At 43.1% G+C, this 23,818-nt stretch overlaps 1 long non-coding RNA gene across 1 annotated transcript; it reads left to right on the forward strand.

The window, feature by feature from the left end:
* The first annotated feature begins 1,883 nt into the window (after window positions 1–1,883).
* LOC142112062 (uncharacterized) lies at window positions 1,884–18,908 on the forward strand. Its single transcript, XR_012681146.1, has 3 exons — window positions 1,884–1,977; window positions 6,500–6,536; window positions 18,787–18,908. It is a non-coding gene; the product is annotated as an uncharacterized LOC142112062 (long non-coding RNA).
* Window positions 18,909–23,818: the final 4,910 nt, after the last annotated feature.

The following is a 23,818-nucleotide window of genomic DNA, read 5'->3' on the forward strand; positions in this document are numbered from 1 at the left end:
AGCGCTCCCTAAATCAGAAGGCACTACTAGTAAACTGAAAGTGCTGCAATATTTGCAATCTAATAACCACTTCAATACAATAGAGGTCAGTACAAAGCTTAGCACAGGTGCCTCACTGAACTGGGGGCAGGAGTTTAATTCTAATCAGAGCACTATATGTGTGGAGTTTGTATGTTCTCCTCATGTTTCCGTGGGAGTCCTTTGTGTGCTCCTCTTTCCTCCCTCAGTCCAAAATATACTGGTAGGTTAATTAGCTTTGGACAAAATGGTGTGTTTATGTGGTAGAAAGTTTACTCTATAAGCTCCACTTGGGAGAGACTAGTGTGAGTGAGGAAACATTCTCGGTAAAGAGCTGTTTAACATGTCCACACATTATTCTGTAGATAAGAAATAATAATAATTACCAGCCAATCATTTAGAGAGTAAAGCTCACTGCAGCTGATTAAATTGCATTAAAACCAACTATCCTGTCTGACATATTAATTATGAAATTATGTAATCGGATAATTAATTCCTAGCAAGCACATAGCAAAATTGCACAAAAAGTTGCACAAAATAATAATTGTCCCTGATAATCAGAATATAAAGTTCCTCTTTCATGTGCTGTACATTATACATCGTGGGAAGAGTATATTCTACAAAGCGCCTATGTGGCCACTATTTCTACTTCATCAACTATTAACATTCAAACACATACACAATACACTTACACACAGAAGCGCCTTTTCTTCTGAGTGAGAATACTGCAGTTCCATAAGAACCTTACAAATTGGTGTAAAAGCAAAACCCTGCCTTCATGTATCAACATATGTGTTTTGTTTGCTTGCAGACGACCAATATTCCGGCCAAATAGACTCGTTGCTGCCTTGTTAAGAGTGCTGGAGTAAGTAACTCATTACCAGGATAGTCTTTTCTGCCTTAGCATCCATCAAACTATTACATGCTTTCATGTGTAATAATAATAATAAAGGCTTTTCAGTTGTGAAGTCTTCTTTAAACACATCCATAGGCAGCAGTGTTATCACTGCAAGTTAACAATGCAACGTTTACTATGCCTTGAAAAATACAGTATAGAAAACATGAGAACGAGCAAAACGTTTCATTTATAAGGCAAAGTATATTGTTTATTCTTACATTTGTTCAGTAAATCAGGTAGTTAACACCCCCCCGAAATAATTTGGTATGTATACTTGAGCTAGACGCCCCATACATTAGAAAATGTGTGTTACCCTACATGTGAGCACATGGTGAAAGCTACTTTGATATTCCTCTCCATCTTCATGGGGGCGGTTTTTGTCCCCACTTAAATAGTATAAGGTCTATGGTGTTTAATAAATATGTAATTAGTATATTGTTTGTGTACTTTTGCTAATGTCTGGTACTCATTGAGGTCTGCAGGTTATTATTGAATGCTTGGCCATTAGTGGAAGTAGTTGTTTCTGTAATAAAATGTAGTATTTCAAGGTGAACCTATGAAGCCCATGGCTGATACCCGATGGGGTACTGTTGTCTTTACCAATAGTAGTTCTTGACTTGTAATAGGTCCAAGTAACATGTGGGCTTGGACTGGACTACGAGCTGGAAGTTTCAGAGCTGCTAGATAGTTGGTTATGTCTGAGGGTGTTGAGGGGTCGTGGATAGCCATATACAGTAATCTCTTGTTAGGGCTTGCACACTGTCCACCACGGCCTGATTAATCAATAGGCTGATCAGGGGGCGCTGGGACCTGGGGGGGCGTAAAGCCGGCAGCATGTAAGATCTTTTTTTAACTTTTTTTTTTTTTCGTTTTTACTATTGATTCCCCCTGCACACAGAGCACCCCTCCCCTCTCCTACACACTGTCCCTCTCTCCCGTCTCCTCCCCTCCCCTCCCCTCCCTCCTCACTGGCAGTTGGGCGTGATGTCATCATCACGTGCCGACTGTGTCAGTGAGGAGCTGCAAAACACAGAGCTGACTGCTGGAGGAAGAGAGGACAGGTAAGTAAATGTCTGTTTATGCAGAAAAGGGAGACAGAGTATGTGTTTATGCAGAAAAGGGAGACAGAGTATGTGTTTATGCAGAAAGGGGAGACAGAGTGTGTGTTTATGCAGAAAGGGGAGACAGAGTATGTGTTTATGCAGAATGGGGGGACAGAGTGTGTGTTTATGCAGAAAGGGGGGACAGAGTGTGTGTTTATGCAGAAAGGGAGGACAGAGTGTGTGTTTATGCAGAAAGGGCGGACAGAGTGTGTGTTTATGCAAAAAGGGGGGGACAGAGTGTGTGTTTATGCAGAAAGGGGGGACAGAGTGTGTGTTCATACATAAGGGGGGGACAGAGTGTGTGTTTATACATAAGGGGGGGGACAGAGTGTGTGTTTATACATAAAAGGGGGACAGAGTGTGTGTTTATGCAGAAAGTGGGGGGACAGAGTGTGTGTTTATACAGAAAGGGGGGGGGACAGAGTGTGTGTTTATGCAGAATGGGGGGACAGAGTGTGTGTTTATGCAGAAAGGGGGGACAGAGTGTGTGTTTATGCAGAAAGGGGGGACAGAGTGTGTGTTTATGCAGAAAGGGGGGACAGAGTGTGTGTTTATGCAGAAAGGGGGGACAGAGTGTGTGTTTATGCAGAAAGGGGGGACAGAGTGTGCGTTTATGCAGAAAGGGGAAACAGAGTATGTGTTTATGCAGAAAGGGGGGACAGAGTATTTTAAGGGGGACAGAGTGTGTGTGTGTTTATGCAGAAAGGGGGGGACAGAGTGTGTGTTTATGCAGAAAGGGCGGACAGAGTGTGTGTTTAGGCAGAATGGGGGGACAGAGTGTGTGTTTATGCAGAATGGGGGGACAGAGTGTGTGTTTATGCAGAAAGGGCGGACAGAGTGTGTGTTTATGCAGAAAGGGCGGACAGAGTGTGTGTTTATGCAGAAAGGGCGGACAGAGTGTGTGTTTATGCAGAATGGGGGGACAGAGTGTTTGTTTATGCAGAATGGGGGGACAGAGTGTGTGTTTATGCAGAAAGGGGGGACAGAGTGTGTGTTTATACAGAAAGGGGGGACAGAGTGTGTGTTTATGCAGAATGGGGGGACAGAGTGTGCGTTTATGCAGAAAGGGGAAACAGTATGTGTTTATGCAGAAAGGGGGGACAGTATTTTAAGGGGGACAGAGTGTGTGTGTGTGTGTTTATGCAGAAAGGGGGGGACAGAGTGTGTGTTTATGCAGAAAGGGCGGACAGAGTGTGTGTTTATGCAGAATGGGGGGACAGAGTGTGTGTTTATGCAGAAAGGGCGGACAGAGTGTGTGTTTATGCAGAAAGGGGGGACAGAGTGTGTGTTTATGCAGAAAGGGGGGACAGAGTGTGTGTTTATGCAGAATGGGGGGACAGAGTGTGCGTTTATGCAGAAAGGGGAAACAGAGTATGTGTTTATGCAGAAAGGGGGGACAGAGTATTTTAAGGGGGACAGAGTGTGTGTGTGTTTATGCAGAAAGGGGGGGACAGAGTGTGTGTTTATGCAGAAAGGGCGGACAGAGTGTGTGTTTATGCAGAATGGGGGGACAGAGTGTGTGTTTATGCAGAATGGGGGGACAGAGTGTGTGTTTATGCAGAAAGGGGGTACAGAGTGTGTGTTTATGCAGAAAGGGCGGACAGAGTGTGTGTTTATGCAGAATGGGGGGACAGAGTGTGTGTTTATGCAGAATGGGGGGGACAGAGTGTGTGTTTATGCAGAATGGGGGGACAGAGTGTGTGTTTATGCAGAATGGGGGGACAGAGTGTGTGTTTATGCAGAATGGGGGGACAGAGTGTGTGTTTATGCAGAAAGGGGGGGACAGAGTGTGTGTTTATGCAGAAAGGGGGGGACAGAGTGTGTGTTTATGCAGAAAGGGGGGGACAGAGTGTGTGTTTATGCAGAAAGGGGGGGACAGAGTGTGTGTTTATGCAGAAAGGGGGGACAGAGTATTTTAAGGGGGACAGAGTGTGTGTGTGTTTATGCAGAAAGGGGGGGACAGAGTGTGTGTTTATGCAGAAAGGGGGGGACAGAGTGTGTGTTTATGCAGAAAGGGGGGGACAGAGTGTGTGTTTATGCAGAAAGGGGGGACAGAGTGTGTGTTTATGCAGAAAGGGGGGGACAGAGTGTGTGTTTATGCAGAATGGGGGGACAGAGTTTGTGTTTATGCAGAATGGGGGGACAGAGTGTGTGTTTATGCAGAATGGGGGGACAGAGTGTGTGTTTATGCAGAATGGGGGGACAGAGTGTGTGTTTATGCAGAAAGGGGGGACAGAGTGTGTGTTTATGCAGAAAGGGGAAACAGAGTATGTGTTTATGCAGAAAGGGGGGACAGAGTATTTTAAGGGGGACAGAGTGTGTGTGTGTTTATGCAGAAAGGGGGGGACAGAGTGTGTGTTTATGCAGAAAGGGGGGGACAGAGTGTGTGTTTATGCAGAAAGGGGGGGACAGAGTGTGTGTTTATGCAGAAAGGGGGGGACAGAGTGTGTGTTTATGCAGAAAGGGCGGACAGAGTGTGTGTTTATGCAGAATGGGGGGACAGAGTGTGTGTTTATGCAGAAAGGGCGGACAGAGTGTGTGTTTATGCAGAAAGGGCGGACAGAGTGTGTGTTTATGCAGAATGGGGGGACAGAGTGTGTGTTTATGCAGAAAGGGGGGACAGAGTATTTTAAGGGGGACAGAGTGTGTGTGTGTTTATGCAGAAAGGGGGGGACAGAGTGTGTGTTTATGCAGAAAGGGGGGGACAGAGTGTGTGTTTATGCAGAAAGGGGGGGACAGAGTGTGTGTTTATGCAGAAAGGGGGGACAGAGTGTGTGTTTATGCAGAAAGGGGGGGACAGAGTGTGTGTTTATGCAGAATGGGGGGACAGAGTTTGTGTTTATGCAGAATGGGGGGACAGAGTGTGTGTTTATGCAGAATGGGGGGACAGAGTGTGTGTTTATGCAGAAAGGGGGGACAGAGTGTGTGTTTATGCAGAAAGGGGAAACAGAGTATGTGTTTATGCAGAAAGGGGGGACAGAGTATTTTAAGGGGGACAGTGTGTGTGTGTTTATGCAGAAAGGGGGGGACAGAGTGTGTGTTTATGCAGAAAGGGGGGGACAAAGTGTGTGTTTATGCAGAAGGGGGGGACAGAGTGTGTGTTTATGAAGAAAGGGGGGGACAGAGTGTGTGTTTATGCAGAAAGGGGGGGACAGAGTGTGTGTTTATGCAAAAAGGGGGGGACAGAGTGTGTGTTTATGCAGAAAGGGGGGACAGAGTGTGTGTTCATACATAAGGGGGGGACAGAGTGTGTGTTTATACAGAAGGGGGGGACAGAGTGTGTGTTTATACATAAAGGGGGGACAGAGTGTGTGTTTATGCAGAATGGGGGGACAGAGTGTGTGTTTATGCAGAAAGGGGGGACAGAGTGTGTGTTTATGCAGAATGGGGGGACAGAGTATGTGTTTATGCAGAAAGGTTGGACAGAGTGTGTGTTTATGCAGAATGGGGGGACAGAGTGTGTGTTTATGCAGAATGGGGGGACAGAGTGTGTGTCTATGCAGAAAGGGGGGACAGAGTGTGTGTTTATGCAGAAAGGGAGGACAGAGTGTGTGTTTATGCAGAAAGGGGGGGACAGAGTGTGTGTTTATGCAGAAAGGGGGGGACAGAGTGTGTGTTTATGAAGAAAGGGGGGGACAGAGTGTGTGTTTATGCAGAAAGGGGGGGACAGAGTGTGTGTTTATGCAGAAAGGGGGGGACAGAGTGTGTGTTTATGCAAAAAGGGGGGGGACAGAGTGTGTGTTTATGCAGAAAGGGGGGACAGAGTGTGTGTTCATACATAAGGGGGGGACAGAGTGTGTGTTTATACATAAAGGGGGGACAGAGTGTGTGTTTATGCAGAATGGGGGGACAGAGTGTGTGTTTATGCAGAATGGGGGGACAGAGTGTGTGTTTATGCAGAAAGGGGGGACAGAGTGTGTGTTTATGCAGAATGGGGGGACAGAGTATGTGTTTATGCAGAAAGGTTGGACAGAGTGTGTGTTTATGCAGAATGGGGGGACAGAGTGTGTGTTTATGCAGAATGGGGGGACAGAGTGTGTGTCTATGCAGAAAGGGGGGACAGAGTGTGTGTTTATGCAGAAAGGGGGGACAGAGTGTGTGTTTATGCAGAAAGGGGAAACAGAGTATGTGTTTATGCAGAAAGGGAGGACAGAGTATTTTAAGGGGGACAGAGTGTGTGTTTATGCAGAATGAGGGGACAGATTGTGTGTTTATGCAGGAAGGGGGGATAAAGCGTGTGTTTATGCAGAAAGGGGGGCAGAGTGTATTTTGAGGGCTACAGCGTGCAGGAAGGTGGACAGAGTATGTGTGTTGAAGGGGGACAGTGTGCAGGGGAGTCATGAATTGGCTGTTATGCAGTACATTTACACAGAAAAGTGCCTTTTCTGCAGAGTGATAACTGTGCAGTCTATAGAAAAGTTTCTAAATTGTGCAAAACAAAATCGTCCTTCATGTATCAACATATGTGTTTTGTTTACAGATACCTAAGACGACTGTCGCGGTCCATCCGCTGTGAAGTAAGTAATTACTAGGAAATGTTCCTTTCTGCCCTACAACCAATCAATTTAGGATCATCTTTTTTCTATTGTTTTGAGACTTTCAGAGAAACAAAAATAATGTATGCTTTCATGTACAGTAATAATAAATGCTTTTCAGTGGTGGATGTGGAGATAGATGAGAAAAAGGTGGAAGCGGTGAATGTTAAGGAGCAGCAGGATGAGGAGGTTCCTCTTGTGGTTCCCTTTTACCATTAGTAAGCTGCAGTTACTGTTTGCTCCAACTGGTGTAACTCAGCCACCAGACACCCACCAACAGCACACTAGTTACAGTAGATTAATCACTGCCACCACCAGGTTCCATCACCATCACCTGTAACCACTCATATCTGGGGTTGTGTAGAGCTATTGCAGCATCTTCTTGTTGGTGACTGTGGCTATTTCCTCCTGACCGCTTCCTTTGGATCAGGACTGTAGGATAGCAGGATTAGAGAGTCAGCTCTTATCTGTAGGTCACAGTATTACAGAAGATAATAGGCGTTATGCAGGAATTTGTAGGAAGAATAGGTTTTATTGCTCATAGATAGTCCTTACAAGGACTGTTATATATCCCAATGTGGTAGGGAATGTCATCCAGATAAACTACCATGCATTGTCCAAGGAAATCACGTAGAATCTCATTAATAAGATCTTGAAAGACAGCAGGCGCATTACACAGGCATGACCAAATACTCTTCATGGCCAGATTGAGTGTTGAACCCCGTTTTCTACTCATCGCCTTCTCTGATGCGTATGAGGTTGTAAGCGCCCCGAAGGTCAATCTTGGTATAAATAGTAGAGATGCTCACTGACCCCCGTGTTTTGGTTTTGGTTTTGGTTTTGGATCTGGATTACAGTTTGGTTTTGCAAAACCGCCATTGCGTGTTTTGGTTTTGGTTTTGTTTGGTTTTGTTTTCCTATTTTGTTGGAAAAACAATGTTTTTGGGCGTAAAATAACCAAATTTAGTGCTCCACCTGTTTCTTGGATAAGTAATGTAATTGTAAAGCTAATAAATTATCAAAAAAAACCCAGTTTAATTCCTGGTAGGTAGGCCTTCATTAATTCTACACACAAACCAGATTGTCTTCCGCTCCATCTATGCATATTGGCAATGCAGCCATAGTGTTTGGGTGTATATTACACTCTACACTTATAGTTAAATATCTAAAGAAATGGACCAAGGCAGTTTGGTTTCTGTTTCTATAGCCCCCCCGCCCTCCAATTGTAGTTGAATAGAAAAAAAGCAGCCTGGGTAGACTGAACAATATAAAAAATAAATGTACCAAGGTAGTTTGGTGGCTGTCTATGAAACCCCCCGCCCTCCTCTTGTAGTTGAATAGAAGAAAAGCAGCCTGCATAGACTGTAGAATTAGAATATTAAAAGAAATGGACAAAGGCAGTTTGGTATCTGTCTGCACCAGACCCCCCTCCCCATCCACTTGTATTAAAATAGAAAAGAAGCAGCCTGCATAGACTGTAGAATTAGAATATTAAAAGAAATGGACAAAGGCAGTTCGGTATCTGTCTGCATCAGACCCCCCCCCCATCCACTTGTAATAAAATAGAAAAGAAGCAGCTTGCATAGACTGTAGAATTAGAATATTAAAAGAAATGGACAAAGGCAGTTTGGTATCTCTCTGCATCTTAATCATCCACATCATCATTAGCGCCCTCGTCGCCTACACAAATCTCCCCCTCATCCTCTTTTAATTCCAAAGTGGCATCCTCAATTTGTGTATCACCGGCTACACTCGGGTTGTTCAGGCACAAATCAGCAGAACTGCTGAAAGGGCCCTTCTTTATGGGTACATTATCAGAATGCTCACGATTAGACATCCCACTGTTGGATGGACTCTCCACAGGGATTGGACTTAGTGTTTTCTTGCAGCTCAGCTTTCACACGTAACAGTAGTTGTGCACCACTTTTGGAATTCAAATTACTTGGTCTTGCAAATTCTATAGACAAGCCTGCTTGTCTTCCTCTTCATCAATGACTCTTAGAAATTGAGCACTCGTCTTTGGGTGTATATTACACCCAAACCTTATGAGTGCAAATTAGTAAAAATACAGTTTAATCCCTGATAGGCCCTCCACCATCCTTTGCATGTTAATAGTAGGATTGGTTGGAGGTCACACATTTTTTAAAAAAAATCTTTCAAACCAGCCCAGATGTTAAACTGTTGTGCTCTGCCCCCTGCGTCATCCCTGCTTGTGTTTGGAAAGTGCATATTGGTGCCAGAACCCCACCTGCCACTGGAGCCACACTGCTGCAGGACTAACACAATTAACCGCATCCTCATCGTCGGATACCCACATCCTCTTCTAAAGACAAAGTGTCATCCTCACTTGGTGTATCACCAAGTGAGGATGGACTGGTATGACAATGGCCTTTTTCTTGTCACGTGCCAGAACTGCTGCCACTGGTGCAGGACTGACACAATCAACCTCATCCTCATCAACATCCTCATTAGCGCCCTAGACACCTCCACAAATCTCCCCCTCATCCTCTTCTATTTCCAAAGTGGCATCCTCAATTTGTGTATCACCGGCTACACTCGGGCTGTTCAGGCACAAATCAGCAGAACTGCTGAAAGGGCCCTTCTTTATGGGTACATTATCAGAATGCTCACGATTAGACATCCCACTGTTGGATGGACTCTCCACAGGGATTCTTGTCATTTCTGATTCAGAGCAAACATTATCCTCTAATGCCTTACTATTATCTTGCAGCTCGGCTTTGACGCGTAACAGTAGTTGTGCACCACTTGTAGGCTCGGTAACATTTTTGGATCTGCCACTAATAGAGAAAGGCGAAGGCCCCATTCTCTTTTTGCCACTGTGTGTGTAGAATGGCATGTTGGCCATTTTTTTTTATTGGCACTTAACTTTTCCTCAGTTACACTTTTTTTTCGCTTCAACACGGTATATTATTTTTTTTGGTGTGAGTTTTTTTTCCTGATTTAAAAAGACGGTGTACTTTGACATCGCCTTTCCCGGATGACGTACTAGGAACACTACCATCAGGACTGTTGACAGAACCTGGTTGCTGATTCTGCTCATATGTGGACTGCTTTGAGTCCATTCTGAGCCCAAAGCACTTGTAGTGCTACAAATTGTTTTAGATACTGCTGCCAAATAGGACTTTTTTGACAGGCAGAAAAATGTATTCAAAAGAATGGGGGACACCCCAAAAGCAATTGGGAGTGCTAAATATATTTTTTTGACACTGCTGCCAAATAGGACTTTTTTGACAGGCAGAAAAGTGTATTCAAAAGAATGGGGGACACCCCAACAGCACTTGGAGTGGCAGAAACTGAACAAAAAAAAACCTCCTCTCTTCTCCTCTTACTGCTGTAATAACTGGTATTAAGATTACAATGGTATTGAATACAAACAATAATGTGTCCAATTACTGCACTGTCCTTGCGCTGATATAGCCAGTGGGACCTAACCCTGCTTTTTCCCTCTGTCAAATGGCGATGGATTGCTGTGGAGGCTGGTATTTATGCTTTTCAAATCTCGCGAGAACCGAGCTCTGAAAAACGAATACGTCACAATGACGTTTTGCCTCGATTTCGAATCCGAACGGGCGGGAGAGTACCGCCCATCTCTAATAAATGGTAGCATCCCTCAGCTGGTCGAACAGGACTGATATGAGTGGAAGCGGGTATGTATTTTTAATGGTGATCTTGTTCAAGTCGCAGAAATCAATGCACGGGCGGAGACAACCATATTTTTTTGACACGAAGAAACACTCTGCTCCCACTGGAGATTTTGAAGGTCTAATAAACCCTTTCAATAAATTTTCCTCCACGTAATCCTGCATTGCCTTAGTCTTAGGGCCAGAAAGGGAGTATAACCTTCCTTTTGGGCAATTTGGGTCCTGGTACTAGATCAATGGCGCAATCAAGGTCACGGTGTGGAGGCAGTAAATCGGCCACTTTCTTGGAAAACACATCTTGGAATTCACAGTAAGCAGGAGGAAGTTGTTCCGATAGAGGCTCCAGAAACCGGAGAGACAAGGTCAGACAATTTTGAAAGCAATGGGTACTCCAGCGAACATTTTCTCCTAGATGTCAATCGATAACTGGGTTATGGAAGTGGAGCCAGGGATGACCCAGGATTAGGGGAACAGAAGGGCAATTAATGAGATAGAGAGACAGGGTTTCGGAATGAAGAGACCACACTGTAAGTTGTAATGACGGGGTCGTGGAGGAAATCCTGCTTCCGGGTAGAGGACCTCCATCCAGACCGCAGACAGTGATTGCCGAGTTGATTTTCATGTGATGGATTCCAAGAGACCTGGCAAAGCCGATATCCAAGAAATTCCCTGCGGCACCACTATCAGCGAAACGCACGTCGGCGTTCGCCTCGCTATGTTAGAATAAGATCTCATGCTATCCTTATAATTTGTTGTGATACAATATAATCCAATTACCAGAGAGGCATGATACCGCTCTATAGGGATGCAGAGGGACACTGATACTGCTCTATAGGGACATATTATATGAAAATCATATTAGCAGGGGGGCAGCGGGATTTAGATTACCCGACGTCTGAGCGTTTACTAGCCATGATATTTACATGCCAATTGCTAGCACCGGACAAGTGATAACAAAGGATATCTAACCCTCCTTAAGCTATAATGATAATCGGATCTATAGAGACGTATTGAATTGTAAATCCTATTGGCCAAGGGATAATTAGAAATAAGAAAAAAGAATCTGTTCACCTGATGCTAGAATGTTGATTAAGCTATGGCGTGTACATAATTAAATCTAGCATCGGATTAGTGACACAGGAATTCAATTTCCCTAGGCTACAATAACTTTGAGATTGCTGTATAAATAGTAACAGTTTATATCTAATCAATAACACTAAACCTACACAATTTTTAGAGGATAATCAGTTATTGTATCAATCAATCTGATATAAGTCTTAAATGACTGACTAATATTACCATGATGATAAGAATGGAGAAATAAATTATAATCCTATTACTAGAGGAACATCATTCCTATTGTATAGAGACACTCTGAACTGAAAACCTTATGAATAAAGAGACAACTATAATAGAAACTTATATCACCTAAAACCAGAGAGTTAATTAGGTCTGATATTTATCCAGTGATAATCAGCACTATACAAGTGGTAAAGAGAAACTTAGTTCTCTCTAGACTTAGGGGGGTATTCAATTGTTAGCGTTAACGGGAAAAAACGAGCGCTCAAAAAATATTACCGTTTATACGGTAATATTGCGCTCGAAAAGCGTTAATACAGTAGTTTACTCGCGGAATTTCAGCTCGCCGCTCAGGGGGCTGCGAGCTGAAATTTCGCGAGTAATTACCGTATTAACGCTAAGATTTTTTGAGCGCTTTTTTTTTTCCCGTTAACGCTAACAATTGAATACTCTCCCTAAATGTCTTGATTACTTAGTAACAACTCATACTGAATAAACGATATTAACCAACATTATCCTTTAAGGAGAACTTGTTACATAAATTTTTTTAATATAAGTTCCATCAACTGATTCCTCATAATAGGTATACTAGTATGTCATAAGTATTATTGATTATGATAAGAATGGAGAAATAAGTTCCATCAATGATTAACAGCATTAATAGTAACCTTGTCATCCAGCAATCTGAATTTATTTACTGATATTCTGGTTAATTTTGGATTTATATTACATGAGTATCAATAATGAATGATATTTACTTTTAATATACAATAATAACATAACATAGCGAGGCTTGGCACCAAATGTCATTTCATTAAGATCTTTATTTTAATCTTTATTTTCATTACTTGTTTTCTTCTTTTCTTCTTTTATTATTTCGCTGCCTACGACATTTAGGTTATGATGGGAATACTATATTTTAAATGAAATCAATAAAAGGTATATTTTAATTAGAGATGAGCGCACTCGGATTTCAGAAATCCGAGCCCACCCGAACGTTGCCGATCCGAGTCGGATCCGAGACAGATCCGGGTATTGGCGCCAAATTCAAATCTGAAACTGAGGCTCTGACTCATAATCCCGTTGTCGGATCTCGCGATACTCGGATCCTATAAATTCCCCGCTAGTCGCCGCCATCTTCACTCGGGCATTGATCAGGGTAGAGGGAGGGTGTGTTAGGTGGTCCTCTGTCCTGGTAGATCTCGTGCTGTGCTGTTTAGTTCTGTGCTGTGCTGTGCTGTGCTGTGCTGTGCTGTGCTGTGCTGTGCTGTGCTGTGCTGTGCTGTGCTCAGTCCAGTGGTGCTGTGTCCTGTGCTCTGTCCTTCTGAGGTCAGTGGTGCTGCTGGGTCCTGTGCTGTGTCCTGTTCAGTCCAGTGGTGCTGTGTCCTGTGCTCTGTGCTTCTAAGGGCATAGTTATTTCCCCAATATTCCCCTAAGTTTAAAAAAATAAAAAAAAGTTATTTAAAAAAATACCAAAAACTAATTTAATTTTTTTTAATTACCACAAAATTTGCACAACCAATCCTGCAGTATAAGCCCATTGGTACTGCAATATTACCAAGTTCACACATTCAGCAGTAAAAGTCCAGTGGTACTGCAATATTACAAAGTTCACACATTCTGCAGTATCAGTCCAGTGGTGCTGTGTCCTGTGCTCTGTCCTGCTGAGTTCCGTAGTGCTGCTGGGTCCTGTGCCGTGTCCTGTTCAGTCCAGTGGTGCTGTGTCCTGTGCTCTGTGCTTCTAAGGGCATAGTTATTTCCCCATTATTCCCAAGTTTTTAAAAAATTAAAAAAAAGTAAAAAAAAATTAAAAATTAAAAAAAAAAAATATAATTATAACCAAATTTGCAAAACCAATCCAGCAGTATAAGTCCATTGGTACTGCAATATTACCAAGTTCACACATTCTGCAGTATCTTGTGCTACATATAATGGAGACCAAAAATTTGGAGGATAAAGTAGGGAAAGATCAAGACCCACTTCCTCCTAATGCTGAAGCTGCTGCCACTAGTCATGACATAGACGATGAAATGCCATCAACGTCGTCTTCCAAGCCCGATGCCCAATCTCGTAGTACCGGGCATGTAAAATCCAAAAAGCCCAAGTTAAGAAAAAGTAGCAAAAAGAGAAACTTAAAATCATCTGAGGAGAAACGTAAAGTTGCCAATATGCCATTTACGACACGGAGTGGCAAGGAACGGCTTAGGCCCTGGCCCGTGTTCATGACTCCTCCTCCTCCCCCCCCCCTTACAAAAAATTGAAGAGAGTTATGCTGTCAGCAACAAAACAGCAAACAACTCTGCCTTCTAAAGAGAAATTATCACAAATCCACAAGGCGAGTCTAAGGATGTTGGTGGTTGTCAAGCCTGACCTTCCCATCACTGTACGGGAAGAGGTGGCTCGGGAGGAGGCTATTGATGATGTAGCTGGCGCTGTGGAGGAACTTGATGATGAGGATGGTGATGTGGTTATTGTAAATGAGGCACCAGGGGGGGAAACAGCTGATGTCCATGGGATGAAAAAGCCCATCGTCATGCCTGGTCAGAAGACCAAAAAATGCACCTCTTCGGTCTGGAGTTATTTTTATCCAAATCCAGACAACCAATGTATGGCCATATGTAGCTTATGTAAAGCTCAAATAAGCAGGGGTAAGGATCTTGCCCACCTAGGAACATCCTCCCTTATACGTCACCTGAATAACCTTCATAGTTCAGTGGTTAGTACAGGAACTGGGGCTAGGACCCTCATCGGTACAGGGACACCTAAATCCCGTGGTCCAGTTGGATACACACCAGCAACACCCTCCTCGTCAACTTCCTCCACAATCTCCATCAGATTCAGTCCTGCAGCCCAAGTCAGCAGCCAGACTGAGTCCTCCTCAATACGGGATTCATCCGAGGAATCCTGCAGCGGTACGCCTACTACTGCCACTGCTGCTGTTGCTGCTGTTAGTCGGTCATCTTCCCAGAGGGGAAGTCGTAAGACCGCTAAGTCTTTCACAAAACAATTGACCGTCCAACAGTCGTTTGCCATGACCACAAAATACGATAGTAGTCACCCTATTGCAAAGCGTATAACTGCGGCTGTAACTGCAATGTTGGTGTTAGATGTGCGCCCGGTGTCCGCCATCAGTGGAGTGGGATTTAGAGGGTTGATGGAGGTATTGTGTCCCCGGTACCAAATCCCGTCGAGATTCCACTGAACTAGGCAGGCGATACCAAAAATGTACAGAGAAGTACGATCAAGTGTCCTCAATGCTCTAAAAAAGGCGGTTGTACCCACTGTCCACTTAACCACGGACATGTGGACAAGTGGTTCTTGGCAAACGAAGGACTATATGACTGTGACAGCCCACTGGGTAGATGCATCCCCTTCCGCAGCAACAGCTGCATCAGTAGCAGCAACTACAAAATGGCTGCTCGTGCAAAGGCAGGCAACATTGTGTATTACAGGCTTTAATAAGAGGCACAACACTGACAACATATTAGAGAAACTGAGGGAAATTATCTCCCAGTGGCTTACCCCACTTAGACTCTCATGGGGATTTGTGGTGTCAGACAATGCCAGTAACATTGTGCGGGCATTAAACATGGGCAATTTCCAGCACGTCCCATGTTTTGCCCACACCATTAATTTGGTGGTGCAGCATTACCTCAAGAGTGACAGGGGTGTGCAGGAGATGCTTGCGGTGGCGCGCAAAATTGCTGGACACTTTCGGCATTCAGCCAGTGCCTACCGCAGACTAGAGGCACATCAAAAAAGCATGAACCTGCCCTGCCATCACCTCAAACAAGAGGTTGTGACGCGCTGGAACTCCATCCTCTATATGCTGCAGTGGATGGAGGAGCAGCAAAAGGCCATTCAGGCCTACACAGCCACCTACGACATAGGCAAAGGAGTGGGGATGCGCCTCAGTCAAGCGCAGTAGAGACTGATTTCCGTGTTGTGCAAGGTTCTGCAGCCATTTGAACTTGCCACACGAGAAGTCAGTTCCGACACTGCCAGCTTGAGTCAGGTCATTCCCCTGATCAGGCTGTTGCAGAAGCAGCTGGAGAAAGTGAGGGAGGAGCTGGTAAGCCATTGCGATTACACCAAGCATGTAGCTCTTGTGGATGTAGCCCTTCGTACGCTTTGCCAGGATCCGAGGGTGGTCACTCTTTTAAAGTCAGAGGAATACATTCTGGCCACCGTGCTCGATCCTCGGTTTAAAGCGTATGTTGTGTCTCTGTTTCGGGCGGACACAAGTCTACAGCGGTGCAAAGACCTGCTGGTCAGGAGATTGTCCTCTGAAGAGGACCGTGACATGCCAACAGCTCCACCCTCATTTTCTTCCACATCTATGGCTGCGAGGAAAAAAGCTCAATTTTCCCAAAAGAGGCACTGGCGGGGATGCTGATAACATCTGGTCCGGACTGAAGGACCTGCCAACCATTGCAGACATGTCTACTCTCGCTGCATTGGATGCTGTCACAATAGAAAAAATTGTGGATGATTACTTTGCTGACACCATCCAAGTAGACATGTCAGACAGTCCATATTGTTACTGGCAGGAAAAAAATGCAGTTTGGAAGCCCCTGTACAAACTGGCTCTATTTTACCTGAGTTGTCCCCCCTCCAGTGTGTACTCGGAAAGAGTTTTTAGTGCAGCGGGGAACCTGGTCAGTGAGCGGCGAAGGAGGTTGCTTCCTCACAACGTTGAAAAAATGATGTTTATAAAAATGAATAATCAATTCCTCAATTCCTCTGCCCTCCAGATACTACAGAGGGACCTGTGGTTGTGGAGTCCAGCGGGGACGAATTGATAATGTGTGATGAGGAGGAAGTACACACTGTAGGGGGAGAGGAATCAGAGGTTGAGGATGAGGATGACATCTTGCCTCAGTAGAGCCCGTTTAGTCTGTACAGGGAGAGATGAATAGCTTTTTTGGTGTGGGGGCCCAAACAAACCAATCATTTCAGCCAAAGTTGCTTGGTAGGCCCTGTCGCTGAAATGATTGGTTTGTTAAAGTGTGCATGTCCTATTTCAACAACATAAGGGTGGGTATGAGGGCCCAAGGACAATTCCATCTTGGAACTTTTTTTTTTGCATTATATGACCAATCAACAGTCGTTTGCCATGTTCAAAAAGTAAAACCAAATTTAAACAAATTCAAGAAATTAAACCAAAAGTAAAATGCCCTGTCATAATTTAAAACAAGAGGTATTGACGTGCTCTAAAACTACTGTATTGTTGTTTATATTTTATAAACACTACACTTGAAAGCTTGAGTCTTTCAATAAAAAAGTAACTGTCCATTGCACGAATATTTGCAACAGGGACAATTTTAGGGTTAAGAAAGTCAACTAATAACACTTCGACGCTGTCTGTCTTTATAAACACTACACTTGGAAGTTGGAGGAGGTATTGTGGCCCCGGCACCAAATTTACTACCGGGGCCACTCCACTGTGCAGTCCATATTTAGGTGTATCAGATATTAAACAACGGTGACAGTTGATGCCCAATTTTTTAATTATATTGTGGCCTCGGTACCAAATTGTGTACCGGGGCCACCACACTACGCAGTCCATACCCTTTTTTGGTGGAATTCTGACCCGTGGAGGGTTTTTTAATTATATTGTGGCTTCGGTACCAAATTGTGTACCGGGGCCACCACACTACGCAGTCAAGATAGATAGATGCGTATCATAGATAAAGTACATTCAGTGGTGTGGGGCAAATTGAAAAATATTCAAAATGCACTGACATTATCAAAAACAAGAGGTTGTCACACGCTAAAACTCCAACATGTATATGATGGAGAGGATGGAGGAGCAGCCGTATGTGCAGTGTAATGCAGACCTGTTGAAGGTTTTTTATATATTTTATTGTGGTGCCCAGTGCCCACTCCTCTACGCAGTCCAGATACATTTATTGGTGCGAATCATAAAAGTTCAGGGTTTTTAATATATATTGTGGTGACCCACTCCTCTACGCAGTCCAGGTACATTTATTGGTGCGAATCATACAAGTTCAGGGTTTTTAATATATATTGTGGTGACCCACTCCTCTACGCAGTCCAGGTACATTTATTGGTGCGAATCATAAAAGTTCAGGGTTTTTAATATATATTGTGGTGACCCACTCCTCTATGCAGTACAGGTACATTTATTGGTGCGAATCATACAAGTTCAGGGTTTTTAATATATATTGTGGTGACCCACTCCTCTACGCAGTCCAGGTACATTTATTGGTGCGAATCATACAAGTTCAGGGTTTTTAATATATATTGTGGTAACCCACTCCTCTACGCAGTCCAGGTACATTTATTGGTGCGAATCATACAAGTTCAGGGTTTTTAATATATATTGTGGTGACCCACTCCTCCACGCAGTCCAGGTACATTTATTGGTGCGAATCATACAAGTTCAGGGTTTTTAATATATATTGTGGTGACCCACTCCTCTACGCAGTCCAGGTACATTTATTGGTGCGAATCATACAAGTTGATGGTTTTCTTATTATATATATTGTGGTGACCCACTCCTCTACGCAGTCCAGAAAGATACCTCGTTGCAACGTTTTGGACTAATAACTATATTGTGAGGTGTTCAGAATACACTGTAAATTAGTGGAAATGCTTGTTATTGAATGTTATTGAGGTTACTAATAGCATAGGAGTGAAAATAAGCCCAAAAACTTGATTTTTAAACTTTTTATGTTTTTTCCAAAAAAAATCCGAATCCAAAACCTTAAATCCGAACCGAGACCTTTCGTCAAGTGTTTTGCGAGACAAATCCGAACCCCAAAAATAATGAAAATCCGGATCCAAAACACAAAACACGAGACCTCAAAAGTCGCCGGTGCACATCCCTAATTTTAATGAATTATATTATTACTGAGTGCCCTTGTTAAGCATGCTCTTCCTCAATATACGTGTTTCTAAACTTCATATTTTACATGTAGAGGTGCACCAATCCAGCTATATGACACCATTATAATAAGTGATATAAATATCAGTCTGGATAAGTAATGTATAAAAAATAATTAGGAAACAATAAAAAAGAATACTTAGTGTGGTGGTATATAACCTTCTTTATTGAAATATACCCCCTAGTATAGTCATTTTTAATAACTCATTAACCCATCCCAATCTCCCCTTTTCTTCAAGTTTCCATGTTCTGGCTGAAAAAGCACAACATTCTGTTATTTTCTTATTGGAGTTAGGTTACACAGAGAGGGAGCATGTGTACCGATTGCAGTTTCTGATCTGTGTTTTATTTTCTCTTATAGACCTGACAAGACAAGATTCAGAGAAAAATGGCTGAAGGATATAATTGAAAGCAAGATAATAATGATGGACAGTGTGACATTTTACTTACCTTTGTACCACTCTCAGTAAAGAGGAAATTTAAAATGCCAAAGTATAATTTGTCTTTTTTTTTTTTTTTTTAAAGAAAGGACATTATAAAATCCTAAAGAAAAGAATGTGATACACTGCAAAACTATGAATAGCCAATATATGATAAATCGATCAATTATTCTTAGGTATTTGCTGAAAGCAGATAATTATCTTTTATCATATTGCGATAATTAAATACAGAAGGATACACCAGACTTTGTGTAACCACACTACTGCGCGGTGCAGAGAGCCCAGACGCGGCTCTCTGCACCTGCGTGGTAGTGTATTTTTTTAGTTTCAACAGGTGAGGAAGAGTTCAGGTTCCTTTAATCCAGCCGCGGCCACCCAGAGCAGCATGAAGAAAGGACGCCGGAGCTTTGCACAGGTAAGTAAGTACGCTCCCAAGCCAGCCTGTCATTTATTTTTATTTTTTTACAGATCAATGAGCAGAGAATAATGAGGGACATGAAAGAGGGAAATGGTGACAGGGATGAAAGAGGGATAAGGGGCAAAGGCAGCATGGCAGAGAGTAAAAGGGGGGCCAGGTAAGCATGGCAGAGTGTGAAGGGGGGCCAGGTCAGCATGGCAGAGTGTAAAGGGGGGCCAGGTCAGCATGGCAGAGTGTGAAGGGGGGCCAGGTCAGCATGGCAGAGTGTGAAGGGGGTCCAAGCAGCATGTCACAGGGTGATGAAGAGGGGCCAGGAGAAGGGGGGAGCAAAAGCAGCATGTCACAGGGTGATGAAGAGGGGCCAGGAGAAGGGGGGAGCAAAAGCAGCATGGCACAGGGTGATGAAGGGGGTCTCGCCCCTATGATGGCTGGCCACACCCCCTCTTGTGGGCCCCTAGCGTTGCAGTCCCCCGGTGGGCCCTTCATGCCCCAGTCCGACACTGGTGATATGCATGGACCAATATACTCAACATGTGTTTTGCACAGCTGTAATTTGTCTTTGGATACCTTATGACCATTTTCTGCTAGAAAAATAAGTAGGTCCAACGTGTCATATTCAGGTACTTCAGCATTTGGGGAACATAAGAGCAGATTGTCTACATATTGAATTAGTGTAGAGCCGAACTTAGGGATAAAGTTTTGCAATTGGCTAAGTAGGACTTGACTAAACAGCGACGGACTTTTGCAATAGCCTTGTAGAAAGCGTGTCCATGTGTACTGTTGACCTTTATATGTAAAGGTAAAAAGGTATTGGCTAGCTGGATGTATTGGTATCCTAAAAAATGCAGAACAAAGATAAAATTAATGAAAAATAGCTGACCTGTGGTGGGATTTGAGTCAAAATGGTGGCTGGATTAGAGACTATTGGAACAGATGGTATGACAACATTATTAACTGCTCTTAGATCTTCAACGAAGCGCCAAGCAGTCCTCCCCACCTTCTTTACTGGAAAAATAGGCGTGTTAACAGGGCTGGAGGTGGGAATAATAATCCCTTGTTGTAACAGGTCGACCATAACTGGCTGAATACCCTGCTCTGCATCTGGCCTTAAAGGGTATTGCAATATATGGGGTAGATGCTTTGAAGTGTCAATCTTAATTTCAATGGGGTTGTCGAAGTCAAATAATTGGATGAAGCAAACCAAATTGATTAATATTGTTTTACCGTGCAATTGTGATTAATATGCCACGTGTTATGATGCAATTGCATAAATTCATAACACACATTTACATTCGCACTTACACTTGTAAATAATACAAATTTATTAAGGTTACAATCCACATTTATTTATTAGGAAAATGTATTAGATTGCTTATTTATCCATAGATAATACTATAGTTAAGGTATTTATGGTTCAGGTGTTTTAAAAGGTAAAGAGTTTGGTCTCATATTAAAGCATATTTCACCAGCATTAACCCGATTTGAACAGAGTAGTGATTGCATCTAGCGGTCACAAGATATAAGCAATATGAGATTAATACTCAAAAGTACTTTGTGTATGGGTCAGTTTGAACTGGTTATTCTGAGGGAAAACGTAGACAATAGTTGGGGAAAGTTGCCCCTTACCCTTTGAAAGTATCAAATGAACTGACCTATGACCAGCAGGCAACTGGAATATCATTAACCCTGGACCAATGAAGACCTCACTAAGTGTTATCTGTATACATAGTAACATCAGTGTTTTTTCTATACTGAAGCTACTTATAAGCATGCTGGCCATTGTTCTGCCTCTATCTCTGATCCTGACCACACAGACGATATGAGGTTATCTTATCCTGGGTGAAGCTCATTAGAAAATGTGTTTTTATACTTTCCTGCATTATTGTAACATCTGTAATGCATAATGATGGCTTGCTGTAAATCTTGCCATATTTTGCAATTAAATATCTTTGTGCATTGGAACTACAACAATCGCATTGGACATTGTTTTATTGGTAAGCGATAAAATGACTTTAATAGGGTTAATGTACAACATTTTACCTACATCATTTAGACCCTGTGACCACAGTGTATCTGGTATATGAGTAAGGAAGTCTGCAATATCAAAATTTGATTGTGGTGGGGCCTCAAGTGGTCCTTGAGTCATGAGAACATAAGCAGTAGCAAGATGTTTCTCTGGAATGTGTAAAAACACACCACCAGGTGAACACTGTATCGTGCATACAAATTTACATAACAAATCCTTACCCAATAGGTTTGTGGGTGCTGTTGTAGATAGCAGAAATTAGTGTTCTGCTGTTATGGAGCCTATAGTAACCCTAGTAGGTGTAATCTTAGAGAGTGTTAGGGGGGTGTTAGAAACTCCAATAGCTGTTACAGTTTCACCTTAAAGAGAAAAATCAGATTCATTAGGAACATTAAGCACAGATAGGGTGGCCCCAGTATCCATCACACATGGGTAATTTTGTTCATTTATGTTCACATTTAACATAGGTTCTTTGGATGACAAGGGAATGACTGTCTGAAGGTTGACAACTGGGGACACCCCTGAAATTCATTGCTGCTCTTGCGGAAACCAAGCAGGGGAATTTAAGAATTCCTTCTGGGGTTACTTTTCTAAGACATCTTTATCATGTCTCTGTCTGCGAGGTCTTCTACACTTATAAGCCATATGCCCCACCAAGTTACAGTTATAGCATTGAATTTTGCTATGTGGCTTTGTATTATCTTCTAAATCGTTTAGCTGTAATGCCATCAACCTATTTATTTGTTTAGTTTCTGTCTCAATGAGTGTGTTTTCATGATGTTTAGCGAGGCGCAACAAGGATGGTAAGTCTTTTGCTGGACAGTAAATTTCTGCAAATTTAAGCATATTTTGTATATTTGGAAGCAGTCCTGCAACAAAGGTACTTCTCATAACTGGCTGTATTGAGGAATCAGTTAATTTAGTATCTCCTCCATATGTTTTAAAGGCTGTCAGAAGGCTATTGTAGTACTCATCTACGGTTTGCTTAGTTTCTTGTTTTAGGCTAGATATAGCTTGCCAATTAACCATGCTAGGGAAGACTATTTTAACGTTATTACTGATTTGAGTCCATTTTTCTTCAAACGCATTCGTCGTTTCACATTTTGTTAGTGAAGTCCACCCTACTTGTCAACAAAATTCCTCATATTTTGGTTTGCCCAATGTAATGGTTAACAATTGCAGGGTATCTTCCCAACTAGGCTTCTGAACCTGCCTTACAAACTGCAAATATTCTAATAATGCTTGGGGAAATTTGGTAGGGTCTGGACACTGTTCTCGGATTGCCCTGAGATCACTGGCTGTCCATGGTATGTGGTAATCATACTGTATTAAATCAGGCTGCCCTCCTATGCCTGCTTGTGGGTTAGGTCCCATTACGACTCTGACAGGGGTAGTAAGGTCAGGTTGATTGCTAGGGGTACCAAATAATGCCCTTGCAATGGTGTTACTCCCAGTGGTTCCAGTGGTGAAGCCCTGTGCTCCCATAGTGACACCTGTTAAAGGTATTTCTGAAGTGGCTATTTGTGACAAGGGGCTTATTGCAAAAGGATTGTGTGCAGCTGATTGTTGTGGCGACATTCGGTCCCACTGTGAAAGTGCTGCATCTGTCTGTATGCAATAAAGGGGAAATAGCACTTTCTATTAGTCTGAGAGAGGAGTGGAAGTTACATCTCTCCCTGATGCTTCAGCTACTTTATTGGCTTAAGCTGGCACATCTAAGTTGTGAGCATGAACAATGGAAGGATGAAAACCTCTTCTGGTTCTGTTCCCTTCGGTATTACTGGGTATAGTTTGGTGTGTTGCTCGTTTTCATAGGGGGGGGCATCAGTAAAGTTAATTTTCCCCCTCTGGATGGATTCATCCATACAGTGTTCTTAAAATACATAATTGTATAGCATATTTGTTACAACATCCGGTCTTGTTTAGTAATTTTTTCTCTAGTTGTCTTAACACATACATGTCAAATGTCTCTTCTATATGAAATGGGCTTTTTGTCTTGCGCATCAAAGAGTTCCATTTATGCACATGCTTACATCCTCTGTGACCATATTTATGAAACATTATCAAGGTAGGTGACCCCGCAGGGAATTCTACCACACTAGTGTTGTTCTGCCCCAAAATTATATTCTACCTTTACATAATATGGCGAGTATAAGAACCCCACAGTTTTCTTATAAAATTATGCAGAACCCCTAGGTCTTGCCAGACTGTAGAATTTACAATGATAAGTGTCACGAGCTGCGACGGCTGTGGGCACTGCTTGCGACTCGCTCTCCTCCGTGGCTCAACATCCCGGCCGTCATCATGACGACCGGGACGTCACTTCCAGATTGTCTCGGCCGTTGCCAAGGCAACGGTCGGGACGCTCTTTCTGTGTAGCGCCGCGTCCCGGCATCCAGGGCAGCCGGGTGCATGCGCAAATTAGGGATTAGCTACGTGGCTATTTACTCTTCCCTGTGCCTCAGTCGTTTCTCATTGGCCAATGCTAGTATATAAGGCAGGAAGGGGC

This window comes from Mixophyes fleayi (genome assembly GCF_038048845.1).
Source record: "Mixophyes fleayi isolate aMixFle1 chromosome 9 unlocalized genomic scaffold, aMixFle1.hap1 SUPER_9_unloc_2, whole genome shotgun sequence".
NCBI classification, from domain to species: domain Eukaryota; kingdom Metazoa; phylum Chordata; class Amphibia; order Anura; family Limnodynastidae; genus Mixophyes; species Mixophyes fleayi.